Genomic DNA, 12,738 nt, shown 5'->3' with positions numbered 1-12,738 from the left:
CGGGCAGGGAATCCGTATGTCCTTATGCTCACATACAGATGTATCTGTCTCAACGGAGGGTGTATTCTGCTTCCTTCGAGTCGCTGAGTCGCTGAAGCCGGAGGGTTTATTTCAGAGTCTGGATCATGGCCACTCCGTCGCGATATTCAAAAAAGGAGAGACTATTACAGTCTAAGGGGCCAATTCATTAAACAATAATAAAATCAGTGCATTGCCAATCGACTTTGCATTGTTTTATTGCGCTCTAAAGCATGAGTTAAAACGGTATTCACTAAGAAAAAACAGCATTTTTTTCAACTTTGGTAAAAACAAATGCAGCATCGAAAGACTTGTTTTTACTTTTTTTTCAAAGCTCTATCGCTCGGCAACTGCTTGTTGAAACTGGAAGAGCTGCATCTCCATGCACAGCTCGTGCATTTCAAATATTAATTTTAATACTAGTGTGCGGGAGCAGGGGGTCTCCTCAGCGAAACTGCATTGATTTCAGCCTTGGGGATCCCCTATTTCCCAATAAACTGTAACTTTGCTGACTGCAAGGCAGGATACGGACCCACAGGGTAGAGGTAGGTAGTAGTACATCGACCTTGGCCTGGGATCTGAGGTCTGGGATGCAGGGGCAGTCAAGTCAAATTCTGGGGTCGTGGCAGGCAGGGATACTCGAGTCCAAGCAGAAATAAGGCACAACAGACAATCACTGAAGCAAAGGCAGAGCTCAAGCAGAACAAGGTACGGAGTACTTTGCACAAGCAAAGTCAGGGACAACTGCCTGCTAGTTAAGCGCCAGAAGCAGCTGCTGGCAATGAGGGTCAGACAGAGACGCTGACATCCTGTCAGGAACTGAGGGCAGGAATTGACTGGAAGCAGGATGACCACTGTAGCTTCAGTGAGGGTGTGAAGTCACTTTCTGTCGGCAGCAGGGTGGGTAGTTAGGCCTACCGGGAAGGCTGCAGGAGGAGTTAACCCCTTCATTACCATAGTGGTGTAACCACCCCCACTACCCACCCGGTAAACCTAACCACCAACCCTAGGCCAAGTACCCCCTTCACCAAATCCCCCTACCCACAATATATATAAAAATACCTACTACCTACCAATACACAACCCACCCACCCCCTGTACCCCCAACAACCCTCCCTCTCCTCTACCACAGTATAATAATGGGCAAAATTACTATTTACCAGATATGGATAACAGTACATTTGCCCATTAAAAATAAAATATTGCCCAGCCAGCATAAAGTAAATAAGACTTTAACTTACCTCTGCCAGGATGTCTTACTCCCCGTTCTTGTCCTCCGTTGACAGGAACATTTCAATAAAAAAGAAACTATTGGCCACCTACCCTTTAATCACCTTGGCGGTTAGTAACCATTTTAGTAATTAAGGAGTTACCCACCCAGGAGGCCTAATCACCAACCCCGGGGCAACTACACCCACCCTCTACCTATTGATTGACACAGTGGTACACCATGCCCATATGATATGAGCATGATTAGCCACTATGGCTGTCAATGGGAAACCTAAAAAAAACAAGCACCAAAAATACACAAGAATTAAAAAAAAACACAAGAAAAACCACCAAAAATACACAAGAAACAAATAAAAAATACACACCAAATAAACCAAGCACCAAAAATACATAACAATTAAATCAAAACAGGCATTTGCGAAAAAATGCATTGCTTGTCACTGTGCATATCTATACCCTTAAAGAGTATAGATAAACACATTGGCAGTCAATGGGCAACAAAAAACAAACAAACAGACTAAAAAAATCAAAATACTGTAACATACAATCAATGTTTTTCTTGCCTTTTGATGTCTTCACCCTCCGATTCTGACTTCAGCAGGAACCCCTTGACGCAATGCTCTTCAACTTCTGGTACGTTCTTGTCTTCTTTCTTCTTTCTCGTATCTTCTCTTCTTTCTTTGTAATCCAATACTGTGCAGGACATTGTCCCGTCGTCTCCTTAAGCTCATATGAGACGGGACAGGCCTTATATAACGCCTGTAACGTCACATTTGAGTATCAAATGATACACCCCCAATCCGATTGGATGGTGTTTCATGTGACAGATTTTTTTTGTTGAAAGGATGTGATATCATCAAAAGGGAAGGAAGCCAGCCAAACAGGAAGGCTATACTTCCCTTTAATATGACATCACCAAAAACAAAATTAGTGGCTTACCTGACAGTTTGCAGAGACTGGGTTTCGTATCATTTTCCTTGTTCCTTACGTTTGGCAGCAGGATTATCGTAGCTTTTCCTAGCCTGTTATACTGGCACAGCTGGATTACTGTGGTTATGCTTTAGATAGCTGTAATACTCTAGCTGTACAGTATATGTTAAGATTTTCCCATTGAGCAGTCTTCTTTCTTTTTACACGTTTGCAGCATGCTAAAATTCTGTTACACAGCCAGTTACAATGTGTAACTGTTACAATGTGCTCCAGCACATTGTGTTGTGGATCAATTTATCTATCAATCAGCACAACAGCTGTCTGCTCATGATTTGCTAGTACACCACCAAATGTAGCTACACCCTCATTTGATTATGTCTTAGTTTCTCCTACTGTATCTCCACATTGCGCTAGTGTTGTGGTTGGTGTAGCTTATTTTGTGATATAGTTATTACTTAGTACCATACGGTGTAGTTCTTTTTGTGACACATAAGCCACTTTGCAATTCATTTCTATATGAGATATGTATTATACTGACTGTTGTTATTTTGGTGTGCCACTAATCATTGCTACTGCTGTTATTGTTTTCATTCCCCTGGTGGGAGGATCTGTACATGAGGGTGTAGGGAAGTACCTTAGTCCCTTTTTGTTATGGACTTTGGGAATGGGCCACTGGAAGAGGTTGTTGACCCCAAAACGTTGCCCCCTCATTTTCCCTCAATTTGTTCCATTTAGGGTTTTTTCCCTTCCTCACTGTACTGTGATATCAATTTTTCCCCTCCACACTCCCTATCCTCTCCCTTCATCTCCTACAGGCTGTGCCTGTCTGCATTCCACTGTTTTTTTTCTTCTTAGTTAGTTGCGGTGTGATATGTTGCCTTATCAATACACATTGAGTTAATAATTATGTATACAATGTCTGTGTGTGTTTAATTGGAGTGCTGTGAACACAAATTGTGTTCTATATGTTGTTTGGGAGGGATTAGGGGTCCCTCCATTGTTCCCATGAATCCTTCATTTCAGAGCTGTTCTAATAACTTTCATAAGGAGTGCTGCCTATAATCACATACTTTCTGAATGCCAAGCTGGATGTTACTTAACTGGTGGCTGAAGGTTCTACATTGCCAGGTGTTAATTTGACAACTGGCAATTCAGACAGAGATGTTAGGGATGGCTGCAGCACTGCCTGCCTGGTAGAGCACAGCAGTTTGGGGGCAGGATTGTGTGGGCCTCCCACCTAATGGTTCAAATAAAATATAACTAATATAATGTCATGTTTGAAAGTGTTGATTTTGCCACTAAGATAATGATGACGGTGATGGTTGTTATACTGCTGGTGGTAGATGGCAGAAGATAATTACATAATTACTTAGTAGATGAGGTTGAATAAAGACATATGTCCATCAAGTTCAACCTATGCTAAATTTAGACAAAATATACTTTATCATATATATATATATATATATATATATATATATATATATATATATATATACATATATATATATATATATATATATACATATATAAACTTATTGATCCAGAGGAAGGCAAAAAAATAAACCCCAGTGTTATACAGTATCATCCAATGATATCTCATAAGGGGAAAAATAAATTCCTTCCTGACTCCAAGAATTGGCAATCGGATTACTCCCTGGATCAACATTCTTCCCATGTTTACTTATTTGGTATATCACTGTATACCTTTCCCTTCTAAATAGATGTCCAACTTCTCCTGATGAAGTCTCGTTCGAGACGAAACGCGTAGAGATTGCTGTGGAGCCTACTGTCCAGTTTGTATATTTTATACTGACACTCATCTGCATATATTGCACTTTTGCTGCGTTGCTAGCATTTTGCTACCAGCCATTCAGATATTCAAGTTCCTGTTTACACTGTGAACTCTCTCCGGCTGAAACCTCGCTGACGTCATCGAGCTCACGCGAGATTTGATTCAGTGTTTGCTCTGTGTAGCGCCGGAGCAAGGGGAAGGCGGCGTCCCTCGTGGCTTTCGGACCCTACTGGGACATAGAGGGGCTATTGTGGCAAGACACACCGCGGACATCACACCGAAGTCCTCCTCTTTGGGTTCCTGCGTCTGAACGGGCTGAGTTGTACTCAAAAATGCATTTTATTCAGCTCTGTTTGTGAGTGTGTATTTTTATCCCTTATTCCATAAATTTATTGTTATACAATTTTACGCTATGAGTGCGCCTGTTTTTTCTGTGTTTTTGTAGATATCCTCAAGGAAGTGGTGTTCCCTTCATTCGGGCTGCAGAGACTCTTTTGGATAGCAATTCTAATATCTTGGGATTTGTATATATTTTTTATATATATTTTTCTGGACATTTTCTTTTTTTATGTATTTTTTATGCATTTTATTAGTTTAATACATTAAACCCCCAGTGTTATACAGTATCCTCCAATGATATCTCATAAGGGAAAAAATAAATTCCTTCCTGACTCCAAGAATTGGCAATCGGATTACTCCCTGGATCAACATTCTTCCCATGTTTACTTATTTGGTATATCACTGTATACCTTTCCCTTCTAAATAGATGTCCAACATTTTATTGAACAAATCCATTGTATCTGCCATCACAGTCTCCATAGGTAATGAATTTCATATTTTAACTGCCCTTACTGTAAAGAACCTTTCCTTTGTTGCTGGTGTAATCTCCTTTTCTTCCAACCTAAAGGGATGACCCTGAGTCCTTTGTACTGCTCTTGGGATGAACGGTGGCTTTGGAAAGCTCCCTGTACTGTCCCCGAATATATTTGTATATAGTTATCATATCCCCTCTTAGACGCCTCTTTTCTAATGTAAATAAATCTAATTTAGCTAGCCTCTCCTCGTAAGTTAGATTGTCCATCCCCTTTATTAATTTGGTGGCTATTCTCTGCACTCTCCCTAGTTCCAGAATGTCTTTTCTAAGGAGTGGCGCCTAAAATTGTACTCCATATTCAAGGTGTGGTTTTACTAATGCTTTGTAAAGGGGCATAATTATGTTTACTTCCCTTCCATCCATTGTCCGTTTAATGCAAGATAAGATCTTGTTTGCCTTTGCAGCTACTGCATGACTTTGGGCGCTATTGCTAATCCTGCTGTCTACAAGCACTCCTAAATCCTTCTCCATCAAAGATTCCCCCAATTTATCCCCATTTAGTTTGCAAGTCGCCTGTTTATTCTTGTTTCCAAAATGCATAACCTTACATTTATCTGTATTAAATCTCATCTGCCGTTTACCTGCCCACGTTTCCAGTCTCTTCAAGTCCTTCTGGAGAGAAATTACATCCTGCTCTGATTCTACTACCTTACACAATTTAGTATCATCATCAAAAATGGAGACTTTGCTCTCGATGCCAACCTCAAGGTCATTAATAAACAAGTTAAAAAGCAGTGGTCCCAGTACCGATCCCTGAGGTACTCCACTCACGAACCTATCCCAATCTGAAAATTTCCATTTATGACAACCCTCTGTTATCTGTCCTTCAACCAGTTTTCAATCCAGGTGCATATATTTTTAGAGTCCAATTTGCTTTATTTTGTACACCAACTTCTTGTGTGGCACCATATCAAAAGCCTTTGCAAAATCTAAGTAGACCACATCAACTGCATTACCTTGGTCTAAATTCCTACTTACCACCTCAAAGAAACAAATAAGGTTAGTTTGGCATGATCTATCATTCATAAATCCATGCTGACTATTACTAATAATTTTGTTTTCCATTAGGTATTGCTGAATATTATCCCGTATTAAACCTTCAAGTAGTTTCCCCACTATTGAAGTCAGGCTTACAGATCTGTAATTCCCCGGTTGTGATCTAGCGCCCTGTTTAAATCTAATCACCACATCTGCTTTACGTCAATCTTGTGGTACTGAGCCTGTGGATATGGAGTCCTTAAGTATTAAATGTAATGGTTTGGCTATTACTGAACTTAACTCCTTGAGAACTCTTGGATGTATGCCATCGGGCCCAGGTGCCTTATTTACTTAATTTTTTTCAAGCTGTCTGTGAACTTCTTCCTCAGTTAACCAATTGTTCCTTAATATAGAGGTTGTGGCTTCCCTCCTTCGGCACTACAATTGAAATTGATTCTTCCCTGGTAAACACAGAGGCAAATAATTTGTTTAATACCTCTGCTTTTCCCTTATCTCCAATAATCTGCCTGCCTTTCTCACACTGAAAAGATCCTATATTTTCTTTCCTAATTTTTTTTGTTATTAAGGTACTTAAAGAACTTTTTAGGGTTGTTCTTACTTTCTATTGCAATCCTTTTTTCATTATCCATTTTTGCTAATTTGATTGCCCTTTTGCAATTTTTGTTACATTCCTTATAATTCTGATACGATGTCTCTGTCCCTTCTGACTTAAAGAATCTAAACGCCTTTCTCTTCTTGTCCATTTCCTCCCCTACCTGTTTATTTAGCCACATTGGTTTTGACTTATTTTTTTATACTTATTACCCAAGGGTATACACTGATGAGTGTGCTTTTCTAACAATGTTTTAAAGACATTGACATAGGCATAGTATCTTCTTCATTTTTCCCTGCAAAAGCATCATCGCAATGTGTTACTTTTAGATTAGTCATCAGTTATAAAAATACGCCTTTCTAAAGTTTAAGGTCTTTCTTAAACCCAAGTAATCTGTTTTATGATCATTTATTTCAAATGAGACCATGTTGTGATCACTGTTACCCAAATGTTCCAGGACTTGAATATTTGCTATTTCTTCTACATTGTTTGATATGACCAAATCCAGTATTGCCCCTCTCCTATAGTTGGTTCCTCAATTATTTGGGTCATATAAGTGTCTTTAAGCACCCCCTAAAAACTTTTTCCTTTTGCTGTAATGCTAATCTCATTGCCACAATCTATGTCTGGATAATTAAAATCACCCATTATGCAAACATAACCTAGTTTTGATGCCTTCTCCATTTGCAAAAGTATTTTAGCTTCCTCAATCTTACTGATATTTGGTGGTTTATAGCATACTAGCTGATATACCCGGCGTTGCCCGGGATGTAAATCCGTAATCGGTAGTATTATTTATAAATCGTGGAACAATAGGTGACTATTTGTTGTAAAGGTTGGATAATAATGTTGAAAAGAAAGATGGAAGAAAATGTAATACGATGTTGTATAAAAATGGTTTATTGTAAACACACCACAGTACAATGTATATTTTGGTGACATAAGTGATGTGAAAATGTGAGGCGTGTATCCTGCTAGGGTGTGAGCGTGTGTGAGGCAGCAGGTGGGTGTTCAGTATGGGTGGCGCGTGGATAGTGAGTGCTGGCTGTGGGTCGGGGTCTTGCTAGGGTGTGAGGCTGTGGGTGACAGCTGGTCAGTGATATTGTTGCGTAGGGGAAGGATGCGGCAGGTGTGTGTCGAGTGTGTGGGGTGGGTGAGAGGCGGCGGGTGTGTGTCGAGTGTGGCGGGTGTCTGTTGAGTGCGTGCGGCGGCTGTGTGGCGCAGGGGTGTGAGCGGTGGGAATGGGGGGGAGGTGGTTGGAAGGTGGGAAGGTGGGAAGGGGGGGAGGTGGTGGGAAGGTGGGAAGGGGGGGGAGGTGATGGGAAGGTGGGGGAGGTGGTGGGAAGGTGGGAGGAGGGGGGAAGTGGTGGGAGGTTGTAAGGGCGGGGTGAAGGTGGGGGTGGAGGGGAGGTGGAGGGGGGGTGAAAGTGGGGTGGAGGGGGGGTGAAGGTGGGGGTGGTGGGGAGGTGAAGGTGGGGGTGGAGGGGAGGTGAAGGGGAGGGGTGTAGGGGAGGTGAAGGGGAGGGGTGAAGGGGAGGTGAAGGAGAGGGGTGGAGGGGAGGTGAAGGGGGGGTGGAGGGGTGGTGAAGGGGGTGGAGGGGAGGTGAAGGGGGGGTGGAGGGGAGGTGAAGGGGGGTGGATGGGGGGGTGAAGGGGGGAGGGGGGTGGAGGGGAGGTGAAGGGGGGGTGGAGGGGAGGCGAAGGTGGGGGTGAAGGGGAGGTGAAGGGGGGGGTGAAGGGGGGTGAAGGGGAGGTGCAGGGGGGTGGAGGGGAGGTGGAGGGGAGGTGGAGGGGGGTGGAGGGGAGGTGAAGGGGGGGTGGAGAAGAGGTGAAGGGGTGGAGGGGAGGTGAAGGGGGGTGAAGGGGGGGTGGAGGGGAGGTGAAGGGGAGGTGGAGGGGAGGTGATTGGGGGAGGGGAGGTGGAGGGGGGGTGGAGGGGAGGTGGAGGGGATGTGGAAGGGTGGGTAAGTGGAGTGAGGGGAGGTGAAGGGGGGTGAGGGGAGGTGAAGGTGGGTGAGGGGAGGTGAAGGTGGGTGAGGGGAGGTGAAGGGGGGTGAGGGGAGGTGAAGGGGGGTGAGGGGAGGTGAAGGCCGCTCACTCAGCCGTCCGGCCGCTCCCTCACCCGTCCGGCCGCTCACTCACCCGTCCGGCAGCTCACACGTGGATCTGAGGCTGGAGGCAGCGTGTTGTGGCCGCTCCCCCGCTGTGTCCCGGGCGCGCGCTCGCTCGATTCGCTCCCCCACTGACTGTAGCGGTGCCGGGGGGGAATGGGGGGTGGAGGGGAAGTGAGTGAGGGGAGGTGAAGGCCGCTCAATCACCCGTCCGGCCGCTCCCTCACCCGTCCGGCAGCTCCCTCACCCGTCCGGTAGCTCCCTCACCTGTCCGGAAGCTCCCTCACCCATCCAGCAGCTCCCACGTGGGTCTGAGGTGGGAGGCAGCGTGTTGTGGCCGCTCCCCCTCTGTGTGGAGCGCCGCTCCCCCGCTGACTGTAGCGGCGCCGGGGGGGGGGGTGAAAGCGTGGGAAACAGGGAGAGGAGGAGGAAGAGGCGGAGCCTCCGGGACCGGCGGGTAAGAGAGCGGGAGATGTGCGGCTAACACTGTGAGCCCCGCTAATGTATGTAACACCACCCCTAGTGTGTGTGTGTGTGTGTGTGTGTGTGTGTGTGTGTGTGTGTGTGTGTGTGTGTGTGTGTGTGTGTGTGTGTGTGTTGTGTGTGTGTGTGTGTGTGTGTGTGTGGCCAATGAGAGGTGTGCGGGGGCGGGCGGGCCAAGGGAGCAATCTCATTGGCCTGGCCCAAGGTCCAATGAGATTGCCACTAGGGACACGGGGAGGGACACAGGGAGACACATACAGACACGGACACATAGGACACTTTCACAAATATATAGTAAGATATATAGTAAGATCCCTACAAATATTTTCTTCATACTTTTACCTCCACTGCTAATTTCTATGCACAAGGTCTCTAAATTTTCATTATTCCCTAAACATCTTCCCTTATAATAGGTTTTAGATCCGGTTAAACATGTAAGCATACTCCACCTCCTCTTCTATTTGCTCGATCCTTCTGAAAAAGGGAATAACCCTCTAAATTAACTGCCCAGTCATGAGTTTCATCCCACAATGTTTCAGTAATGCCTAGGATATCATACTGCTCCCTTGTAATTAATTCAAGCTCCCCCATTTTATCTGTCAGGCTTCTTGCATTAGCAAGCATACATTTAAGTTTTTTTTCTGCCTGCACTATTATCTTATCTTCTCCTTCCTTTCTGCACCAACTTGGTTTAGTCTTTAGAAGTTTTCTGGTATTATCGGTATTTATTATGAGTGTCTCGCTGCTTGTCAAACTCGCACTTGCCCCCATTCTACCTCCATAACCCCTTGTTTCCTCATCTATTCTATTTAGTTCATTACCTGTTTCATTTCCCTACCACCTCCATCCTAGTTTAAAATCTCCTCCAACGTTTTTAACATTCTCCCCCCAGCACAGAAGATCCCTCTTCATTGAGGTGCAATCCGTCCCTAGAATATAGATGCACCTCTCAGAAAAGGAATCCCAGTGCTCTAAAAACCCAAAACCCTCCTTCCTACACCACTTTCTTAGCCATGCATAAACTCCCTAATCTCTGACTGTCTCCCTGCGGTAGCGCATGGCACTGGTAGTATTTAAGAAAATACTACCTTGGAGGTCCTTGTCTTAAGCTTTTGGCCTAGATCCCTGATATCCTTTTTTAGGACCCTCCATCTTTCTCTAACTTTGTCATTGGTGCCAACATGTACCAAGACCGCCTGGTCAATCCCAGCCCCCCCCCCCCCCCCCCCTCAACAATCTGTCTATCCGATTTGCAATATGCTGAACCCGAGCACCCGGGAGACAACAAACTGTTCGGTTCATGCGGTCCCGGCAACAGATTGCCCTATCTACGTTCCTAATAATGGAGTCCCCTACCACCACAATCTCTCTTTGTATCTGAGTATCCTGAGACCTCGCTGTGCTAGAAGAACTATTCCCCTGGCTGCTAGAGGAATCAGTCTCCCCCAGCCTTGCCATTTCTGCCATGACACTCCCAATATCTTTACTCAAAATAGCAAATCTATTGGGGTGGCTCATCTCAGAACTGGCCTGCCTCTTCCTATTGCCCCTCCTTCCCCTTCTAACTGTTACACACAAAACAAACAAAGATTCCCCAATGAATGCACTCAGATCAATTAGTGAGAAATGATGAATAAGTTAAAAATACTCTTTAATCAAATATTTAAGTAAAAAAAGTGTACAGAGGGATATGGTATAGATATCCTTGACCACTCCCTTATGACACACCAATTCCTAATCACAAAATAATGTGTAGATCTTAAAAAATGCCCTGAGTGGACAGAAATCTCATGTATCTACAATTGCTACTATAATATCCAATAAAGTGATACTGCTCAAAGATCTTAATATTGCTACAATAGTGGCAATGATATTTACTAAAAACTGAAAAGGTTCATGATACCTATTACTGGTTCACTGTTATGTGATTGAGCTGTATATGATGTGTCTAAATTGTAGCAAATAAAGACTGTTCTGTCTACAAGGCATATATTCATAGACCTATTTATAACTGAATAAATAACCGTTATAAAATCACTATGCGAACACAGTACAGTTCAGCGTGATCGCCTTAGTTGATAGCTCACAGATGCCTCAAGGGTCCTTTGATGAAGGGCTAGCACAAATTGTGCATTTAAGCCCTGAGGCACGGTTCAAGGACCGTATACAGTTATAACCTCATAGCTGATCTAAAGATAATATAATAGAACTCCTAGCATAAGGGGCATACACAAAATGTGACTTGTCCCCAAGGCGCGATTCAATGACCGCATCAAATTGAAGCCTCTTACCTAAATCGCAGAGTTGATAATCAAGCCAGTAACATTACACAAGAGAGAATACCCTGCGCAATATAATTGGTCTCAAATAGAGCTGTGTTGGATGAAATCTATTCAACCGATACACAGCTGTAGAGCTCTCTGTTACTATCTTCTACCATGTATTACATACTTGTAAAAGTGAACATGATTAAATAAGGCTCACTACACAGAAGCCAAAGATGCACTGCTGATGCGAAAAACTTGAAGGTAAGACAATATTTACCTGAAAGTACCTCTGATTAGCCTTAAATAACAATATATAAGGTCTAAAATAAGATGTCAATATAAAATTTATATCTAAAGCACACCTGGTAAATGTTACCACTTAGTATACACCTCTAAGGAGCTACACAAAATATACAAACATAGATGGTATATAGTTCACATGGTTATACTTGTATATCATATACAGGCCAATTGTGCAGATAATGGAACCATGTCAACTGTTTAAATAGTGTATATAGCGGAAGTGCTGGTATATTAACCCTATGTTTGCCCCAAAAAACTCCTCTGAGAGGTGATGTCAGTATAGTATACTTCAGCTTTATACTACTGTGATACATATAGTCAGCACACTGCAGCAGTCATAATAGTTAGTGTGCAGTAGTATGAAAAGAGTCCACCTCAGTAGTCCACATATATATTCTAGTGACTGAAGCTGTAGTGTATCTCCAATACAGAGGACGCATGTATCGTGTATATTTATCTATTTTGCAGGCATGCTGTGAGGTCACTCTACGTGAGCAGTTCGCATCGGCTTCAGTTTAGGCAGTGGCCATCGTGCTAGTTCTGCATAGTGATGTCATGCCGTCGGGTCACCTATGCAGAACTACACGATTGCCACTGCCTAAACTGAAGCCGATGCGAACTGCTCACGGAGAGTGACCTCACAGCATGCCTGCAAAATAGATAAGTATACACGATACATGCGATGTAATGCATGGTTTGGCGGTGCTCCTAAATTACGTAAATAATCAGCACCCGATGTGGATTTATTATATTATAGGGAGAAGGAGTGGCTCAGTGAGTAAAGATACTGACTGACACTGAGATTGTTGCAGGGGAGCCTTGTGACCTTGGGCAAGTCGCTTTATCTCAGGTACCAAAAAAAACATAGATTGTAAGCTCCACAGGGCAGGGACCTGTGCCTGAAAAATGTCTCTGTAAAGCGCTGTGTAGAACTAGCAGCGCTATACAAGTATATTTTTTATTATTACTAAACTGCACTTTTCCTAAACACAGCGGTATGGTTAAATACAGGAGACAAATTAACCCCTTCCCTGGGTAATGTTTCTATGTTTCTAGAGTAGAAAAAAGCTAAATCCTTGCAATGTCAATCACAATAAAGAGAACAAGTCACCTATTTATCCTACAGGAATTTCTTCCAT

Source organism: Ascaphus truei, chromosome 7 (assembly GCF_040206685.1).
Source record: "Ascaphus truei isolate aAscTru1 chromosome 7, aAscTru1.hap1, whole genome shotgun sequence".
Taxonomy (NCBI): Eukaryota; Metazoa; Chordata; class Amphibia; order Anura; family Ascaphidae; genus Ascaphus; species Ascaphus truei.
Note: the sequence above shows the minus strand (reverse complement) of the source record.